Source organism: Oryctolagus cuniculus, chromosome X (genome assembly GCF_051225735.1).
Source record: "Oryctolagus cuniculus isolate XC-2025 breed Fujian yellow rabbit chromosome X, ASM5122573v1, whole genome shotgun sequence".
Classification (NCBI taxonomy): Eukaryota; Metazoa; Chordata; class Mammalia; order Lagomorpha; family Leporidae; genus Oryctolagus; species Oryctolagus cuniculus.
In genome coordinates, this window is record NC_142888.1 from 73,483,821 (window position 1) to 73,511,552 (window position 27,732).

General features: G+C 48.3%; 1 protein-coding gene across 1 annotated transcript in view; it reads left to right on the forward strand.

Annotated features, from left to right (window-relative positions):
• The first annotated feature begins 7,201 nt into the window (after positions 1–7,201).
• KIAA1210 (KIAA1210 ortholog) overlaps positions 7,202–27,732 on the forward strand; it is a 71,895-nt gene continuing 51,364 nt past the window's right edge. Inside the window, exon 1 of the mRNA XM_008272926.5 lies at positions 7,202–7,336. The gene's annotated coding sequence lies outside the window, so the exon portion shown is untranslated. The remainder of the gene's footprint in view (positions 7,337–27,732) is intronic.

Here is a 27,732-nt window from a genome sequence, read left to right on the forward strand (position 1 = left end):
CAAACAGTATATTTCACTTTGTGTTTCTATGGGGGTGCAAACGACTGAAATCTTTACTTAATGTACACTAAACTGATCTTCTGTAAAAAAAAAAAAAAGAAAGAAATTATCAATTCCCAACTTGACTCTCACTGGGATTAAACATGACAATAGGTCTGATCTGATTTCATCATCATTTAAAAAAAATCATCTATTATTTTTCACTTTATGTTTCTGTGTGGGAGCAAACTGTTGAAATACTTACTTAAGGTATACTAAGCTGATCTTCTGTATATTAAGATAATCGAAAATGAATCTTGATGTGAATGGAAGGGGAGAGGGAGTGGGAAAGGGGAGGGTTGTGGGTGGGAGGGACGGTATGGGGGGGAAGCCATTGTAACACATGAGTCGTACTTTGGAAATTTATATTCATTAAATAAAAGATAAAAAAAAAGGTACATGAAATCTCTGCATTATTTCTTGTAACTGCATGTGAAATACACACACACACACACACAGTCTTGTTTCCTGAAGGAACGCCAAGAAATTGGATAGTGACTTGGTGTGGTGAAGTATTTCATGTGTATCATTTTATACCTTTGTGTATGTTAGAATTTCCCAACCATTTTTCTTTCTTTTAGGGGAGTCCTTGGAGGCCAGCCACCCTGGCTACAGGTCTCCGGTTGACCCACTGACTAGTCATTCAACTGAAGATGTCAGTGGCCTGGGACGAAGAACTAGGAACCCCTTCCTGAGGTGTTAAGTAATGAAGGAAGGAACCGCAGTGATGGCAGGAGGCTGTTCGGGTAGGCCAGTGTGAATCACTGTTTCCAAACCCAGATGCCACTTTCCACCTACCTGCCTGGGCAAGGAAGCCAGAGCAGCTTTTGGCCTGGCTGGGTGGTGAAGATCCTATTTATTGTTCCATGCACGTCTCCCTCCTCCAACAGGGCTGGCATCACTGGCTGAGAACCTTGCACCCTGGGCTAGTGGATGGTGTGTGTGTGTGTGTGTGTGTGTGTGTGTGCAGGCTTTGGATAGGGATGCCTATATGGGGGAAACACAGCCCGGTCTGGTTTCTGACCCTGGAGGAGGCAGCTGTGAGGCCCCAGCATCCTCACCCCTAAAGCTCTGGGCAGAATTAAGCATGAGTGGTGAATTTGTGTGCTTTCTCTTTCTTGGTGATTTTCAGATTGGAGATAATTATTTCAGCTCCAGCTGAAGACAAAGGAAAAGATAATTGGATTCCAAAGTTCTGTTCTTCCCCTGGGATTTTGAGGGCCAGAGAATTCAGGGGAGGGGGGAAGGAAGGGGATCACTTTAGACTTTTCACACCACAAGAAGAAAGGAAATGAAGACCTCTAGCAAGAAACCGACAGAGCAAAGGCCTTTTGCATCCTTGTACTTTTACTCCCAACATCAGTGACCCCGTCTGAGCGCCAGTTTCCACTTAGGAAAGAGAGAATTTGAAATGCAGGCAAACCAAGCAGGGTGGCAGGTGGTTGGGTGCAGGTTTGGAACCCTTTCATAAGGTACATTTCCAGCCTCTCTCATCTCTGGGCAGTCAGGCACATCCCCGAGGGCCACAGCTGCAGCCAAGTTGGTGTTATTGGATACACAGCCTGATGGTAATAAAGCCGCATTTTAAACAGTCTGTAAAACACAGATGCTCTCCTAATCTGCCTGCCCTCCTCCACCAGAGAACAAGACCAGTGATGGCATCTTCCCCAGGTTGCTCCTCTTCCCCTCCCAGTGAAGGTGTCCAGGCAGAAGGAGATGCCCATAACTCTGAAGACTGCCAGATAGAGTAGGAGGAGGGAGAGGAGGAGGGGGAGGAGGAGGGGGAAGAGGAAGAGGGTGAAGGGGAAGGAGAGAGGGAGACAGAGGAGTTCCAGGATCAGTGTCAGTTACCCAAGGACAACTGTGGCCCAAAAATACAGTACAGTGCAATAAGAAATTTTGAGAGAGGGATAGAGCAAGAGAGATCACATTCACATATCTTAAAAAAAAAAAAAAAAAAAAAACAAAACAAAACAGCAGTTCACTAGGCTAATCCTCTGCCTTGCAGCGCCGGCACACCGGGTTCTAGTCCCGGTCGGGGCGCCGGATTCTGTCCCGGTTGCCCCTCTTCCAGGCCAGCTCTCTGCTGTGGCCAGGGAGTGCAGTGGAGGATGGCCCAAGTGCTTGGGCCCTGCACCCCATGGGAGACCAGGATAAGTACCTGGCTCCTGCCATCGGATCAGCGTGGTGCGCCGGCCGCGGCGCGCCAGCCGCAGCGGCCATTGGAGGGTGAACCAACGGCAAAGGATGACCTTTCTCTCTGTCTCTCTCTCTCACTGTCCACTCTGCCTAACAAAGCAAAACAAAACAAAACATACATTTATTTATTTGAGAGGCAGAGCAATGGGGGAGGGAGATCTTGCATCCAATGGTTCACTCCCCAAATACCCACAACAGCCAGGGCTAGGGCAGGCCAAAGGCAGGAGCCAGGAACTCCAACTGGGCTCCCCACGTGGGTGGCAGGGACCCAAGCACTTGGGCTGTCCTCCATTGCTTTTCCAGGCCCATCATCAGCAGGGAGCTGGATCAGAAGTGGGGCAGCTGAGTCTCGAACTGGCCCTCTGATATGGGATGACAGTGTCACAAACAGCAGCTGCACCACAATGTCAGCTTGGCACATTCATATAATCTCTATTACACTATATTGTTATGATTATTCTTTTACATGTTAGCTATTGTTGATCTCTCACTGTGCCTAATTTATGCATTAAGCTTTATCATAGGTATGTATAGGGAAAAACACAGCATATATAGGGTTCACTACTAACTGCTTTCATGTATCTGCTGACAGTATTCCCCGCGAATAAGGAGAGACCCTGTATTATTATAAGCATCATTCAACAAGCATTCCTAACTTACAGCCTTCCCACCTCAGGGAGACCTCATCTCTCTCCACCTCCACCATGCTCTCTTCTTGCTTTTCCCTCCCCACTCCAACCTCCTTGGCCTGTAATGTAAATTTGTATCAGGCTTGGCTCACTGGCAAATGTTGGGGGTTGGAGGAGGTCCCTGCCCCAACGAGTGTAGTTTTCTCCAGTCTAGCTCCCTTAGGGACAGCTCTGGATCCAGTGGCCTTCACTTCCTGAATCCCAGTCGCCCTCAGACTCCCAAGGGTGTTGTGAGGGCAGATATTTTGGAGGCATGCTGAGAAACCTGGGTGAATGGATCCATTCACCTGGCTCAGCCCTCTAGCTCATCCTCCCGGGCTAAATTAAGGAGACAAGGTATGTGCACTCTGAACACAGTGAAAGAGAGTATATAATGAAACGTTAAATGAAAGTAGAATAACAATAGCAACTCCTGTCAGTTATTAAGGCCTCCCTAAGGGACAGGCACCCATGCTAAGGGCACCACACTCATGCTCATTTTAATCCTCATAACAACCCTTTGGAGTGGCTTTTGCTTATATCTCCATTTTATTTTTTTATTTTTTTGACAGGCAGAGTGGACAGTGAGAGAGAGAGAGAGAGAGACAGAGAAAAAAGTCTTCCTTTGCCGTTGGTTCACCCTCCAATGGCCGCCACAGCTGGTGCGCTGTGGCCGGCGCACCGCGCTGATCCGAAGCCAGGAGCCAGGTGCTTCTCCTGGTCTCCCATGGGGTGCAGGGCCCAAGCACCTGGGCCATCCTCCACTGCACTCCCTGGCCACAGCAGAGAGCTGGCCTGGAAGAGGGGCAACCGGGACAGAATCCGGCGCCCCGACCGGGACTAGAACCCGGTGTGCCGGCACAGCTAGGTGGAGGATTAGCCTAGTGAGCTGCGGCGCCGGCCAATATCTCCATTTTAGAACCAAAGGAACACAGGCTTGCATACAGTAAATCATTGGCTGTAACACAGTAGATAAGAGTGGGCAGACTACAGGGAACTTGAAAGAATACTGCAGGGCTCAGTGTTGTGGTGCAGTGGCTTGTGAGTTGTGACGCTGGCATCTCATGTTGCAGCGCCGGTTTGAGTCCGGCTGCTCCACTTCTGATCCAGCTCCTGGCCAATGTGCCTGAGAAGGAAGTGGATGACGGCCTGAGTTCCTGGGCCTCCACCACTCACCTAGGAGATCTGGATGGAGTTTGTGTTTACTGGCTATTGTAGCCATTTGGAGAGTAAACCAGTGGGCTGAAGATCTCTGTCTCTTCCTCTCTGTTTCTCAAATAAATAAATCTTTTAAAAATCAGTAAAGCAGGAAAATAGTTTAACTTAAAAAAAGAAAGAATACTATAATGAAGACCCATTTATGCTTCATTTAGATATACCAACTGTTAACATTTTACCATGTTTTGTGTCTTTTATATACAAACACTCCCCACACATACACATGCCTGTGCATTTAGTCTGACATATTTATTTATTTATTTTTTTTTTTTTTGACAGGCAGAGTGGACAGTGAGAGAGAGAGACAGAGAGAGAAAGGTCTTCCTTTTGCCGCTGGTTCACCCTCCAATGGCCGCCGCTGCAGCCGGCGCACCGTGCTGATCCTGGCAGGAGCCAGGAGCCAGGTGCTTTTCCTGGTCTCCCATGGGGTGCAGGGCCCAAGCACCTGGGCCATCCTCCACTGCACTCCCTGGCCATAGCAGAGAGCTGGCCTGGAAGAGGGGCAACCGGGACAGAATCCGGCGCCCCAACCGGGACTAGAACCCGGTGTGCCGGCGCCGCAAGGTGGAGGATTAGCCTATTGAGCCACGGCGCCGGCTTAGTCTGACATATTTAAGCATAAATTGCAGACATCATTAAACTTCCCCTCCACATACTTCAGCATTTATCTCCTAAGAACAAAGACATTTCCTTGCAAAATCCCAATGCAGTTCTCACACTTCAGAAACTTAACCAGAGTCAGGATTTGAACCCAGTTCTGACTCCAGAGCCCTGAGAGTTTAACAGAAGCAGCCAGCAGCACAGTCTGGGAATGGGTTTAATTGTGGACTCCTGATTACTCACAGCAATGGAAATAGGGAGTTCACAAACTGTGCATACTCAAAACACAAAAACCTGTGGTTTTTGGAGTGGGTTCTATTTGAGTGGGCCGGGAATGACATACACTTGTTTTGCTAATTAGTGTCTTCTTGGGCCAACATCAGAATAAGTCTTCCTTAACCACTCACTGACATTCAACTGGGATAGGTACTCCAGAAGTTATTTGAGTAAAAGCATAATTGCAGAAAATCAACATGACCCTATGAATAATAGAGAACTAATCAACTAATCACAAAATCTAGCTTAAAAGGAATTCTAGGTAGAAATTCTAGTCGCCAGTCAAGATTCCGAATCTACAACATGAATCTAATATTCGCTCAGTTATGGTCACCTTCCCCAAGGTTAAGGAGACGGGGTCTCCAGGGTGAGCATTAACCTAGCAATTAAGACACTGTCTGGGAGGCCCACATCTCCTGTCAAAGTGCCTGGGTTCAGGTCCTGGTTCTACTTCCAGCTCCAGTTCCCTGTTAATGTGCATCCTGGGAAACAGCAGATGGTGACTTGTGTACTTGGATGCCTGCTACTTGAGTCCCAGGCTCCTGGCTTTGGCCTGGCCAAAACAATACCAGCTGTTGTGGGCAATTGGGAAATGACCAGCAGATGGGAAGGCTCTCGCTCTTGCTCACTCTCTGCCTTTCCAACAAATAAATACATTAAATTTTATAAAGAAGAGACAGTCCCATGCACTGTCCTGCTTCAGAGACCTCAGTCCAATCACTCAACAAAATTTCCGAAGCAGGATGTTACCTATTCCAGACTGAAGTAGACAGCAAGCCCTCTTTCTGCTACCCAACTGGCCAAAATCCCCTGAAGAGCCTCCAGCCTGCATTTCTTCTTGTTTGGAGAAGCCCAATTTAGAAAACTGTAGATTAGGCTCAGCTGGGCAGTGTTTAATGCCCCACCCCCACCCCCATGCATACACAGGAGAGCTCTTGATCTTTATCAACAGTTATCCCTCAAAGCCATTTTATTTTTTATTTTTAAAAAAAGATTTATTTATTTATTTGAAAGTCAGAGTTACACAGAGAGAGGAGAGGCAGAGAGAGAGAGAGAGGACTTCCATCTGCTGGTTAACTTCCCAACTGGCTGCAACAGGATCCAAACCCAGGAGCCAGGAGCTTCCTCCAGGTCTTCCCATGCAGGTGGAGGGGCCCAAGGACTTGGACCATCTTCCACTGCTTTCCCAGGCCATAGCAGAGAGCTGGATCAGAAGTGGAGCAGCCAGTCTTGAACCGGCGCCCATATGGGATGCCAGCACTGCAGGTGGCGGCTTTACCTGCCATGGGGCCGGCCCCCTCAAAGTCATTTTAAAAAGCTGAAAACCTGCATGTGCATTTATTTTGCTTCTCACACTCTCACTAAACACTTCAAAAATCAAAATATCATGTGTCTCAGATGGCAAGGCAGGCATACCATTTTGTGGAACTGACACTGGGGAAGATGTCTTCCTGGGTCTTCCAGGTGGCTGGCATTAGGTCACACTTTTGCTCCTTCTGCTCAGTTCTTTTGGTTTTCTCTAGACACAATGCGCTCAGCATATATCTCAATCCGTTTCATGTGAGCCTTGTTGGAACTGAGGCCCATCACGTAAACACATTCTGTGGTCGGGACTTTCATCTCAGTTTTGACACATGTCACAACGTTAAGGGTATTCTTACTTTTTGGCTTGTGACCCCAGATTTGTTGAGGGAGTAATTGTTTTCCGTAGGATTGGACAAGAACACTTTAGATGGGTGGGACGCAGCATTCAGATCACGGTGGGAGTGCTTGCAGCTTTAGCAGTGAAATTCCCTCTTCTCCCCATTACCTCTCTCTTTTCCTCTCCGTTCCTATTTGCTTCCGGCCGCACAATGTAAAATGCTAGAAAAAGACTCGTATTTCCTTCCCAAAGCAGTTAATGTTCTTCCCGCCCCTGATAAAAGCCTCTACTTTTTTCTTTAAGGTTTTCTCTCCAAATTATTCCTCACCGTCATTAGCCCTGCGGGGCTGGAGAAGCTGAGAAAGAGCGTTTGGTATTTTGCACCCAGGACACTGTGGTCCGGGGGAAGTTGGAGGCACAAGAAAAAGGGGGCGTTAACAGATTCTACAGTTTCTAACTGTGTAAGGGACAAGCTCAGCCCTTTTTGGACCTAGTTCAAAAACACAGAGGGAGGTCTAGGAGAAGAAACTTTATCTGACTGATTTATTTGCCTCCACCCGCGGGTCTGGGGCTGCGTGCATGCTGGCGCTTGGAGCGCGAGGAGCCTTGGTGGTGGCCAAGGGCATTTCCACAGCACCGGCTCCTGTGCACCCCAGCGGACAAGGCGCATAAGTGGCCGGCGGCGGCCTCGCAGGTACCTTGGCTGACTATGCTTGTCTTAAAGATAAGTGGCGGGTACACCACGGGGTCGACAATGTCAGAGCACCGGCCGGCTGGGAGGGCGCCTCTATGCGCCCTGGCAAAAACCTTGCAGCTTAAGGGGGCAGCGAGGAGTGATCTAGGGGTGCGCCACGGGCAGCGCGCCGCCTCTGGGGTTCGAACTCGCGGTGTTGTGCTCCCGTGTATCCGCCCGGTGAGGACTGAAAGCTCCCAGGAAAGCTTGCGTGGGTGTGTGAGTATGTGTGCGGGAAAAGCGCAGAAGCGGGGTCTCCCATGGCCCAGCTTCTAGGACTCGCTGGGCTCTGGGGACAAATGGGTTAATTTTGCTTAGGGCTGTGCGGGCAGTTGGACCCCCAGGGGCTTCTCTGCCTTTTAGGCTTGCTCTCCTTCCCACCACAGGCCAGGGGAGTGATGGGCCAGGCAGGAAAGGTGAGCATATCCCCAAGGCTGTTGTAGTTGTCGACTCATTTACATGCAACCTGCAGAAGGAAGCCCTGGAAGGGGAAACTTGGCCAAGCTGTGACCCATGTGCAAATACTTAGTTATTCTCGAGGTTTTCTGTCATCATGGGCATCATGATCCCCATCTTCTGGTGCAAGCATACTTTGGGGCACCCCTGCAATCGTGGCTTTGCTGAAGTATTGTAAGAAATGGCTGAAAAATCTGAGAAGGGAGAACTGCAGGAGGAGGGTGTTTTAACAGACCGTTAGGAAGAGAGATGGGGTTGGCGGGGGGTGGGGAGGAGTGGGCATAAAGCTCTAACTTACAAGAAACCTAGCCAGGGTTGCCTTAAAGCATGTCATGGGTGTTTGGTCTAGTGGTTAAGACACCAACCTGGTTGGGACACCTGAATCTCATGTTAGAGTGCCCGGGTTCGAGTCCTGGCTTTGCCCTGATTCCAGCTTCCTGCTAGTGGGCACCCTAGGAGGCAGCAGGTGGTGGATGGCTCAGGTGGTTGGGTCCCTATTACTTACTACTCCAGGTTGCAGACCCGGATTGACTGGCCAGGTCCCTGTTTGGCCTGGCCCACTCCTAGGTGTTTCAGGCATTTAAGGAGTGAACCAGCAGATGGGAGACCTATGTCTCTGCTTCTCAAATAAGTGAAAACAAATAAAAATGTCAAAGACTAATCAGGCATCCCACAAACCTGAACTTCACTAGGCTAAGGTTACTGACTACTAATACTATTAAAATAACATGCACAGCAATAATTCCAGTAAGTAATGTGCTTCAATTACACTTCAGTTACACTGCATCAGACAGCAGTCAGCCTGAAAATGAGTGGCCTTGGAGTGAGAGATAAGGGAGGGGCCCTAGAGCACAAAGCTGGTGAGAAGAAAGAGGAAGAATTAGAGGTGGAAAGAGAAGGGGAACTCGGATGTGTAAAGAAAATCACTTTATATGTCCTGTGTGATTTTTTTGGAAAGATTTATTTATTTGAGAGTCAGAGTTACACAGAAAGAGGAGAGGCAGAGAGAGGGGTCGGTCTTCCATCCGATGGTTCACTCCCCAGATGGCCGCAATGGCCGGAACTGCGCCAATCAGAACCGGGGGGGGGCCAGGAGCTTCCTCTGGGTCTCCCACGCAGGTGCAGGGGCCCAAGGACTTGGGCTATCCTCTACCGCTCTCCTAGGCCATAGCAGAGAGCTGGATCGGAAGTGGAGCAGCCGGGTCTCGAAACAAGCACCCTTATGAGATGCTGGCGCTTCAGGCCAGGGTGTTAACCCATTGAGCCACATCGCCAGATGTCCTGTGTTTTTTATTCCAGGTGGCATGCTATGCAGTCTCCTAGTTACATGATAGGGTGTTATCCCCAAGTAGTACATGCTTACTATGTCCACAGCGTTGCTTTTGGATATTGTATGCGCATATTGGATGCATATTGGGCTCTGGTTTGAAGCAGTGCCAAGATATTAAAATATTGAAGATACTAAGTGAAATGGATTTAGTCATACAATTAATTAGTGAGTACGCAAGTGTACGTGATTGTTTTCCACTTTCATTCATGAAGCAGACACCCTTCCCTCAGCTGTTGCAGCCTGGAATTATACCCAGACATTCACCTCACTCATTGCAGGTCTCCAATCGCTGAGGGTTGTATGGATTCACCTGACCCTCCAGTTCACTCCCTTTGTGGTGAACAATGTGTTGACAAACACTGGTGGCCTCTGACCTGCAGACGCAAAGTGGCAGTCCATGTGGCTTTTAGTGGTACTCCCCTCTGGGATGCTAAAGGGAGGTGGTTTAGGCCTGGAGATGTAAACTGTAGACAAGTAGACGGACAGGGCTGCGCTGTGGCATAGTAGCTAGGCCTGCGCCTGCAGCACCGGCATCTCATATGGGCTCTGGCTCGAATCCTGGCTGCTCCACTTCTGATCCAGCTCCTTGCTAATGTACCTGGGAAGGCAGTGGAAGATGGTCCAAGTACTTGGCCCCCTGCACCTGTGTGGAAGATCCTGGCTCCTGGCTCCTGGCTCCCGGCTTCGGTGTGGCCCAGCCCTGGCTATCGTGGCCATTTGGGGAATGAATCAGCAGATGGAAGATCTTTCTCTTTGTAATTCTGCCTCTCAAATAAATAAATCTTAAAAAAGTAGACTGGCTGCTCCTTTCTCAATATTAGTACCATAGCATTTGATGGTGAGTGAGCCTAGATTCTTAAAATGCTGCTGATCCCCATTTTGAAGTGTCCTTGGCAACTGTTTTAAACTTCTATCTCTAGGACTCTTACCTCACTGTTGCGCCCTCAGTCTATGACCTTGGATGGTTGTTGCAGAAATGATAGTGTGACTCATGGTAGCACCAGCTGACAAAGAGGTTACAGTGAGTGCTGTGGGAGCATGAGAGTGGTGATAGCCATTATGGTGGGAGGTGATGATGACCATGGTATTGTTCCCAGCTGAGTTTGCAAGCCCGCCCTCCCTGTGGCTCAGTGCTAGCTTACGTTAGATTCTCCTACTTGCAAACGAGCACAGGGTCTTTCTCAGGACCCCTTCACCCTAATGGCTGATTTCCAAAGAGGGGACCCGAGGAAGCCTGAGTTGAGGGTGGAAAGGGGAGACTCACTAGACCAAAGATTCTCCTCTTGTGGTCAGAGGGGAAGAAGGCTTGGCCTGAGTGCATGTGTTGGTTTATTGAATCTGGGCTGAAGGAGCAGGAGCAATGATAAGAAAGCATTTGAGGAAATTAAGGAGCCAAGGCCTCTACAAATAAGTAGCATGGAGTCCCTTACAGAACCTAAAAAGTTATAGGAGATGCAACAAATGCTAGAAAATGGTGCCAACCTACTGTGTAGCTGGCTTTGTCCTGAGCCCTCTGGGAGAAACTTTTCCATTCCCTTCCTGGAGCCAAGCAAGCGAGGTGCCGGGCACAAATATGTATTGACATGGCCCTGCCTGAACCATGATGCACTTGAGAATCTGACCTTCTTCATGGGTAGCCAGCCCAGTTAGACAGCAGGTTGCAGGAAGTGGGGTGTGAGGGCATGAGCACACTAGAAGAGAATGCAGAGGTGGGCGGGAGCACTTTCGAGCTAGCAGAGGGAGGATACTCAAGAGCCCTCTACTCTGAGCTTTGTTGCAGGTTCCAAGGGTAGTGCTAGAGGAAGACCTGGGGAGAAATTGAGCTGCTCAGATATTGACTGCTCCCTCTGTAACCCCTGGGCATGCCTGCACCCTCATCACCACCACCTCTCTGCAAGGAGTTTGCCTAGAGTCACAATTAGGCCACATCACAGGGTTACACTGTTTCAAGGATCACCAGTAAATCTTGAAAGTTAGTTTTGACTGGAAACACAGGGTTAATTCACAGTCTGCTCTCCAGCTCACAATTCCATCCTAGACTTTTTTTTTTTGACAGGCAGAATTAGTGAGAGAGAGAAAGGTCTTCCTTTTTCCGTTGGTTCACCCCCCAAGTGGTCGCTGCGGCCAGCGCGCTGTGCCGATCCGAAGCCAGGAGCCAGGTACTTCCTCCTGGTCTCCCACGCGGGTGCAGGGCCCAAGCACTTGGGCCATGCTCCACTGCCCTCCCGGGCCACAGCAGAGAGCTGGACTGGAAGAGGAGTGACTGGGACAGAATCCGGTGCCACAACCGGGACTAGAACCTGGGGTGCCGGCGCCGCAGGCGGATTAGCCTAGTGAGCCGCAGCGCCAGCTCCATCCTAGACTTTTTACACACACACACACACACACACACACACACAGTGAGTTGAAGGGGCCAGGGCTGTTGTGTAGTAGGCCAAGCCTCCACTTGTGGTGCTGGCATCCCATATGGGTGCTAATTCATAACCCAGCTGCTCCTCTTCCGATCCAGCTCTCTGATTATGGCTTGGGAAGGCAGTAGAAGATGGCCCAAGTGCTCAGGACCCCTGCACCACATGGGAGACCTGGAAGGAGCTCCTGACTCCTGGCTTTGGATCAGCCCAGCTCTGGCTGTTATGGCTATTTGAGGAGTGAACCAGTGGGTGGAAGACCTCTCTCTCTGTCTCTCCCTCTCCCTCTCTGTAGTTCTGCCTGTCAAATAAATAAATAAAATCTTTTAAAAATTAGTTTAAGATGTTTGAGATATTTTACCAGTGGTGGAAATGGATATGTTTCGAGTCACCATATGGGATCCTTGGCTACAAGCCAAGAGCTTTGCTGGCATTTTGCTCTAACCAAATGAGTTGCCAGGGTACCAGCTTTAGTGTTTAAATTCAGAATGGTTATTCTGGATGGAGCCCTTTCTCATAATAACTATTTGTCAATTCTGTTATTATTTTCATAGACATAGAATATCAGGTAACAGAATTACCAAGGGATCAGTGGATATGCTTAGTGGAAGGAGGGGGTGAACAGCAGTAGTCCTGAATCGTGGGACACCATATGGAACAAATACAGAGGGAGACGAAGGAAAAGCAGAAGGGCTTTCTTAATCGTGCAGTGCTCTGTCATGGTGTCATTTTAAGGGCGAGAAGACCGGGCCCCAGAGGTGTTAAGTGAGTCTCTTTTTTTTTTTAACTTTTATTTAATGAATATAAATTTCCAAAGTACAGCTTATGGGTTACAATGTCTTGCCCCCCATAACATCCCTCCCACCCGCAACCCTCCCCTTTCCCACTCCCTCTCCCCTTCCATTCACATCAAGATTCATTTTCGATTCAAGTGAGTCTCTTTTGACCACATAGCCAACGCCAATTCTGTGGATTAGAGTCCTGGCTACTCCAATGTGCTGGCCAGCTGCACCAGTCAAAGGGAACCTGAAGGAGGGAGTGGGAATGAAAAGAGGGACAAGGGCGCAGAGAATGGAGCCAAGACAACAAGGCTGATCAAGGCTCGTTTATTCCAGAGTCTCAGCAATATTTTATACATAACCAGCTGCAGCTCAAGGCAACACAGAAGTTAACAACACATGCAAACAACTTATCGGGCTTTCTGCAACACAGTCATAACATAGTTAATTTTAGCAGAGTGTTCTTTTTTGATCATTCTCCTTCAACATGAGAGTATGTGACTTTTTTCATCCCAGGAATTCCACAAGCCAAGACTGACCTTGACTTGTCTATGACTTGTTTATGGGCTGCCTACACTCCAACTTCCAGCATGGCATCTCAGATCGAGGAAGGCTCATACTCTGAGCAGTGGGCCACAAGCATGTATTGTGGGACACTGTGGCCCCCAGGTGGGGCTGCTGCTGAGGGGAATTCCGTCCAAGGCAAAGTAGTGAGCAAGTTACAACCGATTTCCCATTTATCCACCCTTTCCACTTCAGGGGTTCTAGACGTGAACGTTGCACTTCTCTCCAAGCCTGTCTTCTCCATGCAGCCACAGTGTTTTCACAGTCCCAGCACATGAGACTCCCACAGTCACGAGCACCCAGCCCCCTGTCAGTTCTCCCAGCCAGACCCAGGCGTCTTCTCTCGGCTGGTTGCTGGGCATGCAGACACAAGCCGGCACAGCTGTTATGTATATGAGGATGCAGGGTATGGCTGGGTCTTTGGGCAGTCACTGTGGGTGGCTCCACAATCTTGGGGCTCCCAGATTCCCTGGTGAGAGTCATCGCTGTGGAATCCATGCCCACACTGAGGACTGCACAGATCCACTGTGTGGTTCTTGTGGCGGTGTGGACGAATATTGTACCCACTGGGGCTAGTGCCCAGGCATTGGTCTCCTTAGAGGAGAGGGGGTGAGCCTGAGACTACGCCAACAGAGCTGATCAAACCTCCTCTCTGATTAAAAAAAAAAAAAGAGGGATTTACCATGCCCAACTTGAGTGTCACGTTGGAAACTCCTTTCACCCTGGAGCACTGAACAGAGCTCCCTGGCCACACCCAGCACACGTCTCAGGGTATTCACTGAAAGAGAAAACACTCTATTAAGCCACAGAGGTATAGTCCAAAGAACGACAGATACCATATGTTCTCCCTGATCTGCGATAACTAATAGAACACCTAAAAAGTAATCTATAGAAATGAAATTGATACTTTTCCCAGGTGCATTAACAGGGAGCCGGTTTGGATGTGGACAGTCCAGGTCTCAAACCATTGCCCATATGGGTTCTGGCATTGCAGGTGCCATCTTAACCCTTTATGCCACAACGCTGGCCCCTAATATTCTTTTAGCTTCTTAAACCAATTTATTTCTTATCCTCCCTTCAAAATTTCATAGTCATGGTTAATGGATAGCATATTTGAGGAATTGATTGTGCAGTACATTATAGTCATCCCTGTTGGCATCTTGACTCTGATTCTGCTGCTTAAAAAGCATAGCTGTCAACACTGCCCATTCAATACAAATTGCTGTGTACTTTATAGTTCACTAGAAGCAATGAGTTTCAGCAAGGCGAGTTGCTTTTAGACATCCACGTTAAGTTAGGCAAAAGACCTGCCATTTGATTACTTCAAATATCTATATGGCAATGGCCGGAGACATTTTTGTTGTCAAAACTGGGGACAAGGTGTACTACTGACATCTAGTGGGCAGAAGCCAGGGATGCTGCTAAATAGCGCTGGATGCACAGAAAACACCCCTTCCCTAACAATGAATTTTCTAAGCTCCAAATGTCAATAATGCCAAGCTTGAAAAACTGCACCTCAAATTAGTAACCTTCAACCAAAGCAGAAGTCCCAGGAGGACAAACCTTAGTGTGTACACCAGTACTGTCCAGTAGAACTTGCTGTGGTGTCAGATACAGTAACCACCAGCCACCTGTGGCTATTGAGCCCTTGTAGGCATTGGTCTACAAGGACTCAATAACTGCTGTAACTGAGAAACTGTATGATTTCATTTCCATTAAATGCATTTAAAGTTAAATAGCCACATGTGGCTAGTGGCTACTGTATTAGACTCAATTTCAGAGGCACAGTAGTCAGGTGAAGCATAGTCCTTGGTTGGTGGCCATGGAAGGGCCTTCCTAGCTTTATGGCCTTGAATATTCCACCTAAGTCTTCTAAACCTCAGTTTCCTTATCTTACAAGCAGGAAGCAATAAGAGGACCTACCTTTCTGGATTGTGAGTATCATATGAAATAATATGTGAGCAATGAAGCATCTTGCATGGTGTCCAGCACAGTAAGCACTGGAGGATATCAGCAGTTATTACAAGAGATTTTATGATTAGTATAGTAATTACCATCATGTAATTATCATCATGTAAATGAGTTTTTCCAGGGCTTAAAACACAACCTCCTTACCTTTCTCTGAAGGGAGGAGAGAACTTCCACTTTGATTATGACCTTGTCTAAATAAGATTGGAGTCGGCGAACTCAAAAGGCTTCCATAGCCTTGGCAACTCATGAAAAGAGCCTAGGGTGATTACTGACACCATAAACAAGAGTGTCAATTTGTTAAGTCAACAACAGGAGTCACTGTGCACTTACTCCTCGTGTAGGATCTCTGTCCTTAATGTGTTGTACAATGTGAATTAATGCTATAGCTAGTACTCAAACAGTACTTTACACTTTGTGTTTCTGTGTGGGTGCAGTCTGTTGAAATCTTTACTTAGTATATACTAAATTGATCTTCTGTATATAAAGGTAATTGAAAATGAATCTTGATGTGAATGGAATGGGAGAGGGAGCGGGAGATGGGAGGGAAGTTATGGGGGGAAGCCATTGTAATCCATAAACTGTACTTTGGAAATTTATATCTATTAAATAAAAGTTAAAAAAAAACACAACCTCCCATGGCACGTCATTTAAATACCACTTCTAGGGGCTGGTGCTTTGGTGAAGCCTCCACCTGTGGTGCCTGCATCCCTTGTGGGCACCAGTTCGAATTGCGGCTGCTCCACTTCTGATCCAGCTCCCTACTAATGCACCCGGGGTAGCAGTGGAGGATGGCCCAAGTGCTTGGGCCCCCGCACCCACATGGGAGACCTGGAAGAAGCTCCTGGCTCCTGGCTTCAGCCTGGCCAAGCCCTGGCCATTGCACCCATTTGGGGAGTGAACCAGATGATGGAAGAACTCCCCCCACCCCACCCCTGGTAACTCTGCCTTTCAAATAAATAAAATAAATCTTTAAAAATAAGTAAATAAAGGCCACTTCCAAGCCAGACCCCAAAATCTCAACTCTCACAGTATTACTATAGGCATGTCCCTGTGCTTCTTTAGATCTCAGTTCTGTCATCTGTAAAGTGGGAATAATACAAATAACACGAATGTCATTTCCCTGGCTCTCAATGTCGCAGAGCTGTTGAGGTGTGGAAGGGCTTTGAAGAACAGAAAGCGCATACACAGCACAAAGTATCTTAAAGGCTGTGCTGTAGGCTGGCATGTAACAGTGCCTTCATCCAGATTTGGTGTAAAAGTTTTTCGTGGAGAGCCGGCGCCGTGGCTCAATAGGCTAATCCTCCGCCTTGCGGCGCCGGCACACCGGGTTCTAGTCCCAGTCAGGGCGCCGGATTCTGTCCCGGTTGCACCTCTTCCAGGCCAGCTCTCTGCTATGGCCAGGGGTGCAGTGGAGGATGGCCCAGGTGCTTGGGCCCTGCACCCCATGGGAGACCAGGAAAAGCACCTGGATCCTGGCTCCTGCCATCGGATCAGCGCGGTGCGCCGGCTGCAGCGGCGGCCATTGGAGGGTGAACCAACGGCAAAAAGGAAGACCTTTCTCTCTGTCTCTCTCTCACACTGTCCACTCTGCCTGTCAAAAAAAAAAAAAAAAAAGTTTTTCGTGGAGCGGCCGGCGCCATGGCGCAGTAGGTTAAACCTCTACATGTGATGCTGGCATTCCGTATGGGCGCCAGTTCTAGTCCCGGCTGCTCCTCTTCCAATCCAGCTCTCTGCTGTGGCCTGGGAAAGCAGTTAGAAGGTGGCTCAAGTGCCTGGGACCTGCACCCATATGGGAGACCTAGAAGAAGCTTCTGGCTTTGGATTGGTATAGCTCCAGCCATTGCAGCCATTTGGGGAGTGAACCAATGGAAGGAAGACCTTTCTCTCTGTCTCTACCTCTCTCTGTAACTCTATCTCTCAAATGAAATAAATAAAATCTTAAAGAAAAAGTCTTTCCTGGAAGGAATTGTCTTCAATCCACAATGAGAGTGTCTGAGTTGGGAAAGCTGTACTGGAGAGCAGCAGGAAGCTGGGAGCTCCTCACGAGGTTGGGTTTTGTTCTGTTGGCCGCCTGACCAGAGCGTGGTAAGGCGAGCCCAGGCAGCACTTTAAAGGGTGCATTGAAGCTTGGCATTTGGGGTTGGTAGTGTAAGACCAGCCTGTATCCCAAGATTGAAGTGAAGGAGCAAGGCATCTATCTCAAGGTGAGAGAAGAGGACCCCACAACAGCTTGCGGTGTGCTGTCATAGTGCCCGAGAGCTCAGCTACCCCAGCCTAGAGTGTCTAGAGGTGAGAGACACACAAATACACTACAATATTTTGGCGCGATATAGTAGGAAGAACACGGGGTTTTGGAGTCAGGCATGGTTTTGAATTCTTTCCATGCTACTTGATGGCTATGCGGCCATGGGTGAATGCCTTAGCTTTTCAGAGCCTCAGTTTTCTCATCTGTAAAATGGAGATGATTCCTACCTTCTTGGGTTGTCATAAGGATTAAATCAGGAAATGGCAGCCACACGTAGGTTGCCCTCGGTAAGTGAGGAGTCTCCTTGCTGTGCCATGACCATGTCATAAAGACTAGTCTGAACAGTTCCCCCAAAGAAGTCACCCACTCTGTGTGCTCAGAGGGAGGCTTTCTGGGACAGTGGGTTTTCCGGGTGTCTGGAATTTAAATGCAAGCCATGTCAGTGAGTGAGCCAATGACACAGGGTGGATCCAGTTGACTTTGCCATGGGCCCCAGCCCTCAGTGCAGACAACCATTTTATCGATGTGCTGGTCAGCAGGGGGCTGCTGCAGAGGGTATGGGTAACTGCAAGGAGTCTCACTTCCCTGCTCTGGGGAAACTGATACAGAGCAGGGGGCACAGTTCATTAACACCATGGAAGGGGGAATAATAATAATGAAGACAGATGACATGTATCAAGTGCTTATTTTGTGTTACATCTCATACCAAGAGCTTTATAGGAGTCAGTTCACCAAACTGAGAGCAAGGCCTATTTCTTTTTTGAGTACTGCTCTGAGTATTTCTTAGCACACAATCAGTACTCATTAAATGTCGCTCCCCCTCTTCACGGAGGAACGACACAAGACCCTGCGCTGTTCTTTTGTCTGCTCGGCCCTCCCCGGGTTTGCTGCTGGTTCTTCCCGGGTTGGCTACCGTCCCTCCACCTCCGTGGAGGGGCAGGCCCCACCCCGGGCGGGCCCCCCCCCGCCATTTTCCCCACTTCCGCGGGGGAGTGGCACACCGCCGGCCGGCTCTCTCGGAGGCTGCTCAGATGTTATTTGGATGTTCCCCTTAGATGTTCCTGGTGCATGGTGTCTCTCTCCTCCTTTATAGTCTTCTTCCACCAATCCCAACTCTGCTACCCACACGCCGAGTACGTTGCTCTCCTCCAATCAGGAGCAGGATCAGCTCTTGCAGGTTACTGGTCAAACTGGAGGCAGCTGTGTAAAAGTTGTTTACTCCTCTCCCAGCGCCATATTGTGGGAGAGCAGATGCATAGAATAAGTCTTAATTCCAGTAACTTAGTCTAGTCCGAGTTGCTCCCCACAATTAAACAGTTATTAAATGAGTGAGTCCTCACACGTAGCCTAGAGTAAAAGTACTACACTTAGCTTCACTTAACAGACAAGAAAAATTAGGTTTGAACAGTTTTGGGTCTTGGCCAAAGTCACACAACTAGTGATCAACAAGAGTCAGGATTCTAATCTAGATTTGCCCAACTCCATAGCCCAAATCTTTTGTAGCCAGGTTATGTTTCTGCCCCAGGAGACCAACTTGCCAGATTTCTCTGTGACAAAGGCACATTGACTCAGAAGCTACTGGAGGCCGGCGCCGCGGCTCACTAGGCTAATCCTCCGCCTTGCAGTGCCGGCACACCGGGTTCTAGTCCCGGTCGGGGCGCCGGATTCTGTCCCGGTTGTCCCTCTTCCAGGCCAGCTCTCTGCTGTGGCCAGGGAGTGCAGTGGAGGATGGCCCAAGTACTTGGGCCCTGCACCCCATGGGAGACCAGAATAAGTACCTGGCTCCTGCCATCGGATCAGCGCGGTGCGCCGGCCGCAGCATGCCGGCCGCGGCGGCCATTGGAGGGTGAACCAACGGCAAAGGAAGACCTTTCTCTCTGTTTCTCTCTCTCACTGTCCACTCTGCCTGTCAAAAAAATAAAAAAAAAGAAAGTACTGGATCAGAGAATCAGGAACACTGAAAAAAGACATGATGTTATGACACCCGTACCTCCATAATCCCACCTACTTCCTCATCTCCCGAATTCTGTCTCCATACATGTCCTATTATGTTCATTTTATACATCAGCAAACTGAGACATGACAAGATTATATGACCTACCCAAGGTCACCCAGCTTGTCAGGATTTGTGTTAGTTTGAGGTTGTGGTCTCATAAAACTCGGAGCCTTATAATGCCAGGAATAGTTTCATCTAATGGGGCTAAGGCTCAATGGTAAAGACAATTAACAAAGGGCTTATTGATTGCTAAAGAAACTTATGAGAATTTTTTAAAAGTAGCACAAGATATTTTGCTCATCTAACTGGGACATTTCAAACTGTATTCTTTTTTTCCAAACATGTAACAAACAATAGAGTTCATTTATTTGCTATCACATATAAGGGATACGTTCAAAATGGGAAAGAGAAGAGATACAAACATGGAGGGCCTCAGTATAGATAAGAAAAGAATAACAACACAACAGGCATTGTCTTTCAGGAAAAATATTGCCACTAAAGATTGATGAAGTTATGTTGCATTTTTATATCTGAGTTCTGGTCCGGTAGAGTTTATGGGTCAAGGGGATCATGTCACTTCTCCTTCCCTTTCTCTTTCTAGAAGCCCAATTGTCCTGGGGGTAAAGAGGGGAACATCATCAAACGGAGACTCTTCTGAGACCTATGGGTGTTGGGGAAAGGAACGTGTCCTGGGAATCAGGCATGTCTGCCCAGCCACATTTTGAGCGGAGCTCAAAGTCTACTCTCCTGAGTTTGCCACAAAGCACATGAGCGAGTTCTCTGCAGCGGGGGTCTCCACAAGAAACCTAATGGCCATCCCCTATATTTGAAGGATTCTGCTTTACTTTCTTTGATTTTGATTTTGATTTATTTGAAAGGCAGAGCCAGAACGAGAGCACGCACGAGGGAGATTCCTTCCATTTGTGTTGCTGGTTCACTCCCCAAATGTCCACTACAGCTAGGGCTGTGCCAGGCTGAAGCCAGGAGCCAGGACTCCATGCAGTTCTTCCACGTGGGTGGCAGGGGCTCGAGCACTTGGACCATCACCTGCTACCTCCCAGGATGCGTTAGCGGGAAGCTAGATTGAAAGCAGAGGCAGGACTGCAGCTCAGGCACTCTGATGTGGGATGTAGGTGTCCCAGGCAGCAGCTAAACCACTGTACCACAATGCCTGCCCTATCATTTTACTTTCTTTTGTCCCTGTGGCTCCAGAATACCAAACCTTGGTGACCCCCAAACTTCATTTCATACAGAAACAGCTATGTCCGCTTATTCAGAGTTGGAGGAAAGAGGAAATTGGGAGGAGGTGGGTAGTTCTCTGATAGGGATGAACTGATTTAGAAAAGTTCTGTTAGGAGACCAGTGCTGTAGCATAGTGGGTAAAGCCATTGCCTGCAGTGCCGACATCCTATATGGGTGCCAGTTTGAATCCCAGCTGCTCCACTTCTGATCCAGCTCTCTGCTGTGGCCTGGGAAAGCAGTAGAAGATGGCCCAAGTCCTTGGGCCCCTGCACCCGCATGGGAGACCCGGAAGAAGCTCCTGGCTCCTGGATTCTGCCTGGCCCACCTCTGGCTATTGTGGCCATTTGGGTAGTGAACCAGTGGATGGAAGACATCTCTCATTCTCTCTCTCTCTGCCTCTGCCTCTCTGTAACTCTGACTTTGAAATAAATAAATACATCTTTTAAAAAAAGTCCTTCTTTTTTTAAATCTGTTTAGAAGCAGAGTAGGGGGATTGTATGTCAAATCTAGAATCCTATGGATTTTTTTTCAAATGAAAAGAATACTGTAGGTTTTCCAAATATGAAAGTAGGAGAACGATCTGAAAAATACTGACAGGCTTCTATAGGCCTACAGTGAGCCTCTACAAAATCCTGGCTCTCTAGGGTCAACTGGGAGCTTTGAGAAAGAGTCCCAGTGACTCCTAGAATCCTAGAATGCTAGGGCTAAAAATGAACCCTGGAGTCCACGTCTAGCCACCCTCTAGTTCTTAGACGAGGAAACTGAGACCCAGAGAAAGGACTTGACATGGCTGAGGCTTCCCAGCTGATTCATTGCAGTGCTGGGCTTTGTACTCTCCAAAACTTGCCATAGGCCTCACTGGAGACTCAAGTTTAAAGATTTTTTTAAAGATTTATTTCATTTATTAGAAAAGCAGAGTGACAGAGAGAGGAGAGACAGGCAGAAAGACCTTACATACACTGGTTTATTCCGCAAATGGCTACAAGGGCCAGAGCTGAGCCAGGCAGAAGCCAGGAGCCTAGAACTCCATCTGGGTCTCCCAAGTGGGTGGCAGGGGCTCAAGCACTTGAGTCATCTTCTGCTGCTTTCCCAGGCGCATTAGCAAGGAACTGGGTTGGAAGCAGAGTAGCTGAGACTAGAACCAGGCTCCAGTATGCAATGCCTACATTATACCCCAACACTGGCCACTTACAGATGTTTATTAGGAAAGTTCAGGGAGGTTCCGGAACAGCAGGTTTCTGGGTCCTTCCCTTACTGAAGAATGAAAATCTTCAGGGGATAAAAGCCACGGACTCAGTGATTAAAGCCACAGGCTCATGATTGTTATGCATGCCATTGACTTCCAGCCTTCCTGGTGGAACCCTTTCCTCACACCCATTGTCCTTACCTGGAATAAGGGTTGTCCAGACCCTGCTATTCATCATCCTTCTACCAACCACTGTGCTGCGTTTCATGCATTGTTGACTTGTTCTTCTTCGCTTGCTGGCTGTGTGCTTCCCTCTCACTCTCCAGTGCACAACAGAGCAGATTAGCTGGGATGGGGGTGGGGCAAACACCTCTACTGTTATTAAAATAACCTACCAGGAGGTCTGCCTCTTCTATCAGCCCTTCTAGGATTATTCCAGTCTGCACTGACAGGTCCCTTTTAGTCCCTCTGTTGCTTTAAATGGAGCAACGAACAAAAGCACTCTCTAGGCCCTCCTGTGGCTAGAATGCCTGGAATTCCTGGATCTGCCATCTGTTGTTCCCCTTTACTCTCCCCTTCCCTTCTTCCATCTCCTTTACAGCCAAATCTCAGCATCCCAGCTGTGCTTTGCTGCTTTCCTGTCCAACTTGACTGTGCGACAGTACTTTGGACACATGTCTTCAGTTAACCCTGGCCCTTGATTTCATTCCTGCCCTCTGGCCCCTATACCACATACACAAAGTGACTTACACAAGCTATCTGTTCCATAGTTCTTTGGACCTTCATACCCCTCCTAAATATCATTAGCATCCTAACCCTGAGAACATTTGTCCTAAGTGAACACACGATCATTTTGTCTTCCCTCTTCGTTTTACAAATGTGGGAGCTGTGACCCCAAGAGGGGCTATAATTGGGCAAAGGCTGCAAGGCTACTTCGTTGGTAGGGCAGAGTGGGATCCAGGCCGTCAGATTGCTAATGCAGTAGGATCTTCAAATGTTTCATGGGTCTCTTGTTCCTTTGTCATCAGGGAGTAGGTCATTTTATATAACACTGTTGAAATCAGAGAAGACCCCCTAAAATTTACCCTGAAATGTGGCCCCTTAAAGTTCCCTAGAAATGCTATCCGGGGTGCCACATGCGCTACCGGAATTTGGGGTGCCTTACGATTTCACCACGGGCTTATTACTAAATCCCGATATTAATAAGCCCGAGAGGGTTCTTGCCTAATATTTAGAGAAGAATTCTAAATACCAGCACAGATAAACGAGGCAGCATGGTACGTTTTAAGCTTTTGTTTAGTGAGAAAGATGCATAGGAGAGTGAGAGCTTTATTTAAGAGAGGGAGGTAATTAGGGGTTCATACCAAGCACCAGGAACCAGCCACGTGGAAGAGCATCTAGGCCAGGAAGCTTAGAGCACATGGCCCGAAGGCCATGCGCCCTGCAGGCACAGGGTTACAGCAAGCCCCTTCCTAGCAAGAGGCCAGGGAAGAAAAGCCTCCCAGGCCACGCTGTAGCCTGGCTTTTAACCCACTTCCATAGGGGAGTGGTTAATTAACCAGATTGGCTGGTGAGCACCCAGGTGTGGCCAGGTAGGGGAATGAGGCCACACACAGGGGCGTGGCAAAGGCATCAGGTAGGGGCATGAGGTCACACAGGGGCGTGGTCTTCCAGTTCACAAATCTGATCAATTTTAACCTGTATGCCTGCCTACTTCACTGTGGGCTCCTGGTTTGAACTTGCCAGGGACTTGTCATGTGACCCTGGCCAGTTACTTAGCCTTTTAGTTTGCTTATCTAGAAAGTGGAGGATGAGTGAGAATAAATAGTACCTACCTCATAGGATTGCTCTGAGGATTAAATATGGTGATGTGCTCATATGCAAAACACTTCAAACAGCATGTGCACATTCTCAGTGCCTGATAAATGTTAGCTATTTCTTTCTTTCTTTTTTTTTTTTTTATTATTGCCTGCACAGCACCGGAAATAGGTCTGAACACATAGTAGGTTTGCATACAAACTTTGGAGGTACCCAGGAGAGAGGCCCTGAAAAAGAATGTTCTGACTTCATTGTCTGGTTCAAGTGAAATGATTCCAATGGTGGATTTTTTTCTTTTTGACAGGCAGAGTTAGTGAGAGAGAGAGAGAGACAGAGAGAAAGGTCTTCCTTTCCGTTGGTTCAGCCCCCAAATGGCCGCTACCACGCCGAGCTGAAGCCAGGAGCCAGGTGCCTTCTCTGGTCTCCCATGCGGGTGCAGGGCCCAAGCACTTGGGCCATCCTCCTCTGCTCTCCTGGGCCACAGCAGAGAGCTGGACTGGATGAGGAGCAACCAGGACAGAATCCGGCGCCCCGACCGGGACTAGAACCCGGGGTGCCAGCGCTGCAGGCGGAGGATTAGCCTAGTGAGCTGCGGCACCAGCCCCCAGTGGTGGATATTTTAGACCAGGTAGAAAGGGTGATACCATCCATGGCTAGGGTAAAGGAGAAGTTGGGGCCAGACAGCCTTTGGATAACTCTTCCCACAACTTCAGAGGAGGCTGCCTTTTTGTCCACTGCAGAGCCATCCATGGGGTTAAGGGCTAAGACCCAAAGGCTCCCACTCTCTCTTCACTGAGAATGTCAGGGCTCTCAGATTCTTAGAGGCATTTTTATTTTTGTGGAGGTGTATCCTTTGGGACAGCAGCACCCTTCACCCCTCCTTATGCCCGTGCCCTTCCTGTTGCGGTGAAGTTCCCTGGGGAGGCTGCCCTCTGTTTCACCCCAGAACCCTGAGAACAAAGGCTACTTATCACAACCATGGGGTGATGCTGACATTGCTTCCCCCAAACCCCATCCTGCCGGTCTTCAGATGAAACCAAAAAGTTACAAGTTACATCACAAAGGGCATGGATTGTTAAGCCTGGAATGGGGGCACATCCCTAAAGTCTAGTTTCTCTTCCTGCTTTATCTCCCCTGCCTCCACTGACCTGGGAGTGACTACTGGTGTCTCCTTTCCATAGCGCCTTTGGAATTTCAAGGGCAGGAAATATCTGTGTCAAATCCCATAAAATCCGATGAGCTATGTAAAATTCACACCCTGCACCAGCACCCCCACCACTACCATTTTATTCTACTTATGTTTTTAATCGCCCCCTCCCCCACGGAGATTTTCATTCCCCTCTTTCAACTGATGTATTATTGACTTCTGGGAGTAGTAATAACAGCCACTGTGACAAATAAAGACTAAAACGAAGAGCCTCTGACCCCATCTGCTTGGGGTGGTCTGGAGAACTGGCAGAGTTTGGGGACCCGCTTCCTAGACCCAACATACACTTAAAGCTGTGGAATGTGCCCTGAAGAGGCTCCTCCATTCTGGCTGTTCTTGTGACTCTCAGTGTTCTCATTGCTCTTCTTCCCCACCCCCAAGCTGGTACCGACCACTTCAGCCTGACCAATAAAAGGTATTGGGGCCGGCGCTGTGGTGTAATGGGTAAAGCTGCCGCCTGCAGTGCCGGCATCCCATATGGGCGCCGGTTCGAGTCCTGGTTGCTCCACTTCCGATGCAGCTCTCTGCTGTGGCCTGGGAATGCAGTAGAAGATGGCCCAAGTCCTTGGGCCCCTGCACCCGCGTGGGACACCTGGAAGAAGCTCCTGGCTCCTGGCTTCTGATCAGTGCAGCTATCACCATTGTGGCCAATTGGGGAGTGAACCATAGGATGGAACACCTCTCTCTCTCTCTCTCTCTCTCTCTCTCTCTCTCTCTGTCTCTCTCTTTGCCTCTCCTTCTCTCTCTGTAACTCTGACTTTCAAATAAATAAATAAATCTTAAAAAAAAAAGGTCCCCATGCTACAGACCTAATCCCTGGAAGTTAGGATCCCTCCAAACAGTATCTGGCAGGATTCTATTCACTGTTAATATGATCCATAAATCTGCAAAGATATTAGGGTGGACAATGACCTTTTTTCAGGTCCTGTAATGGGCCAGTGCAGGAGATTCTTCAGGGTGCAAGTGCGTAGGCCTTGCATACTTACCAGGTTTTGCCAAGTGCAGAGGGAGAAGCGGCTAGTTGTCAACTCATGGGCTGCGAAATCAGCCAGAACTGGGTTTGAGTGCTAACTCTTCTACAATGTGCATCACCTTGCACAGATTACCTAATTTCAACCAGACTCAGTTTTCTCATCTGGGACATGGAGGTGAAAATAATCCAAGCAAAATAAAAAATGCCTACTTCCTAGGGTTCTTGTGAAGACTCAGTGAGATAATGTGTATAACATCATTTTCCACACGCTGCCTGGCACAGAGTGAGGACTCAGCCATTTCATTCACTGGATTGATTGTGTAAGTATTAGTTGCCCCTGACTGTGCAAGAACAGAGCTTTTAGTCACAGGCTGTGTGGATGGGGAGACTGGACTCCCTGTCAGCTAGACTGTAGGCCACTAGAGAGAGGGCAGAAAGAACCTTCTAGGCCAAGTTCTTTGCATTTCCCCCAACTTCCAGGATCTAAAATGTTTGTTGGGGGTAGCAAGAGATGGGTTTTAGGCCTCTACTGAGTTATCTGGGGGTGTAATGGGGAGGACAGGAAGGCAGAGCTGCAGGGGAAGCTAACCTTTTAAACCAAATTGCTAGAGCAAGCAAGGGTAGCACGAAGCAAAAAGAGAGGAGGAGGAGGAGGGAGTGGAGGAGACCTAGGAGAAGCTGCAGCCAGTGTGTCTGTTACAGCTGCATCTTTGTTTTGTGCTTTGTATTTAGTTTGCTTCCATAGAAATGCCTCTTATTCAATACCTGTTTGCTTGTATCTTCATAGAGGCCTAACTTTAATGGAAACCCACCAGTCATACCACCACCTGAAAAAGCTCGCAACTGTTTTAACAAACTGAGCGGACCTAGTCTCAGGACTGAGACCATTCCCTAAGCTATGGAACACTGTACTCAAATTTGTTCTTTCCTGTTTGTACCAGTGTTGGTTCCCACCACCCCTCCAACTTGATCAGTCTCTTAGCTTGCAACGTGTGGCCCCAATGTCTCCATAGTTGCCAATTCAACTTTAAGACGGGGAAACGTGCTGAAAATCAAGTTTCAAAGGAGGGAACCATGGGAGGTCAGAATATGCCTTCCCCAAACATGAAGGGTTGTTGATCTGAAGATAATTATGAATCAGCCGGTGCAGGGGTATTCTCTGACCCCCCTCTAGTTCCCTAAAAGCAGGACATAAATTTGCAGAAAGTATCCTACCTCTGACTCCCACCCGGAGAACAATTGCTAACTGCTGTCCATTGAGACTCTCAAAGTCCTTTTCCTTTGTCATCACTTCTTTGAAACGTTATTATTTTTTGTTGGAGTACTACATAAACCAGAGTTCTAAGCCACTGTTTGAGTTACTTTTCATTGAGATTTCTCCCATGTGATGTGTACTGCACAGGCAAATATACTGGCTTGTTTTTCTCTTGTTAATTTTTCTTTTGCACAGGAGCATGTCCCAACTACAGACTGATGAGGGTTGAGGACAAATTGCATTTGCTCCCTGATGGAGTGGATCTTTCCTCTTGTTCTCCTCTCCTAACTGTGGATGTATTATCTACAGAGAAATTTTGAGCAATCATCCAGCTAAGACAACTTATTTTTCTGAGGCTGTGTCTAGTCTTTAGGACAAGGATCTGCTCCCTGGATGACAATCAGGCTACTCAGAGGTATTCCTGCAACAGGCTTCCCTGTGGCAGGAAGTGGAGAGGGTAGTCAGCCATTGTTCTTCAGCTTGAGTGGCAAATACTGGAGAGCAGGGATCTGAGGCAGGAGTCCCCTCAGCATGTTCGGGCATCCACTTAATAGTCCAGGTGGTCAGATGCCCACAGGTGAGGGTTTGGAATGTACAGAAGTGATCCTCTCTCACTGATGTATCTAATACTACTGTCGCCCATGGGCATTTGGAGGATTGGCTTTGTTGCTTCAGATGTCATTTCAAATAATGCATCACCAACATCATGAAGCAGTTTCGGCTTTGGACAGGCATGCATCCAGGGCTCTCAGAGTCACGATAAATGGCCATCAGGATGGTTTCTCCTCTATCCAGGTTCCCATGGGAGTGCACATATCTGCTCATGGGAGCATAAGCCCACCCACTCCTAAGGGGAGGGTGTTTATAGGGCGTGCATACTAAGAGGTACAAGTTTGGGGGACCGTCTTAGAATTTTATCTATAACAG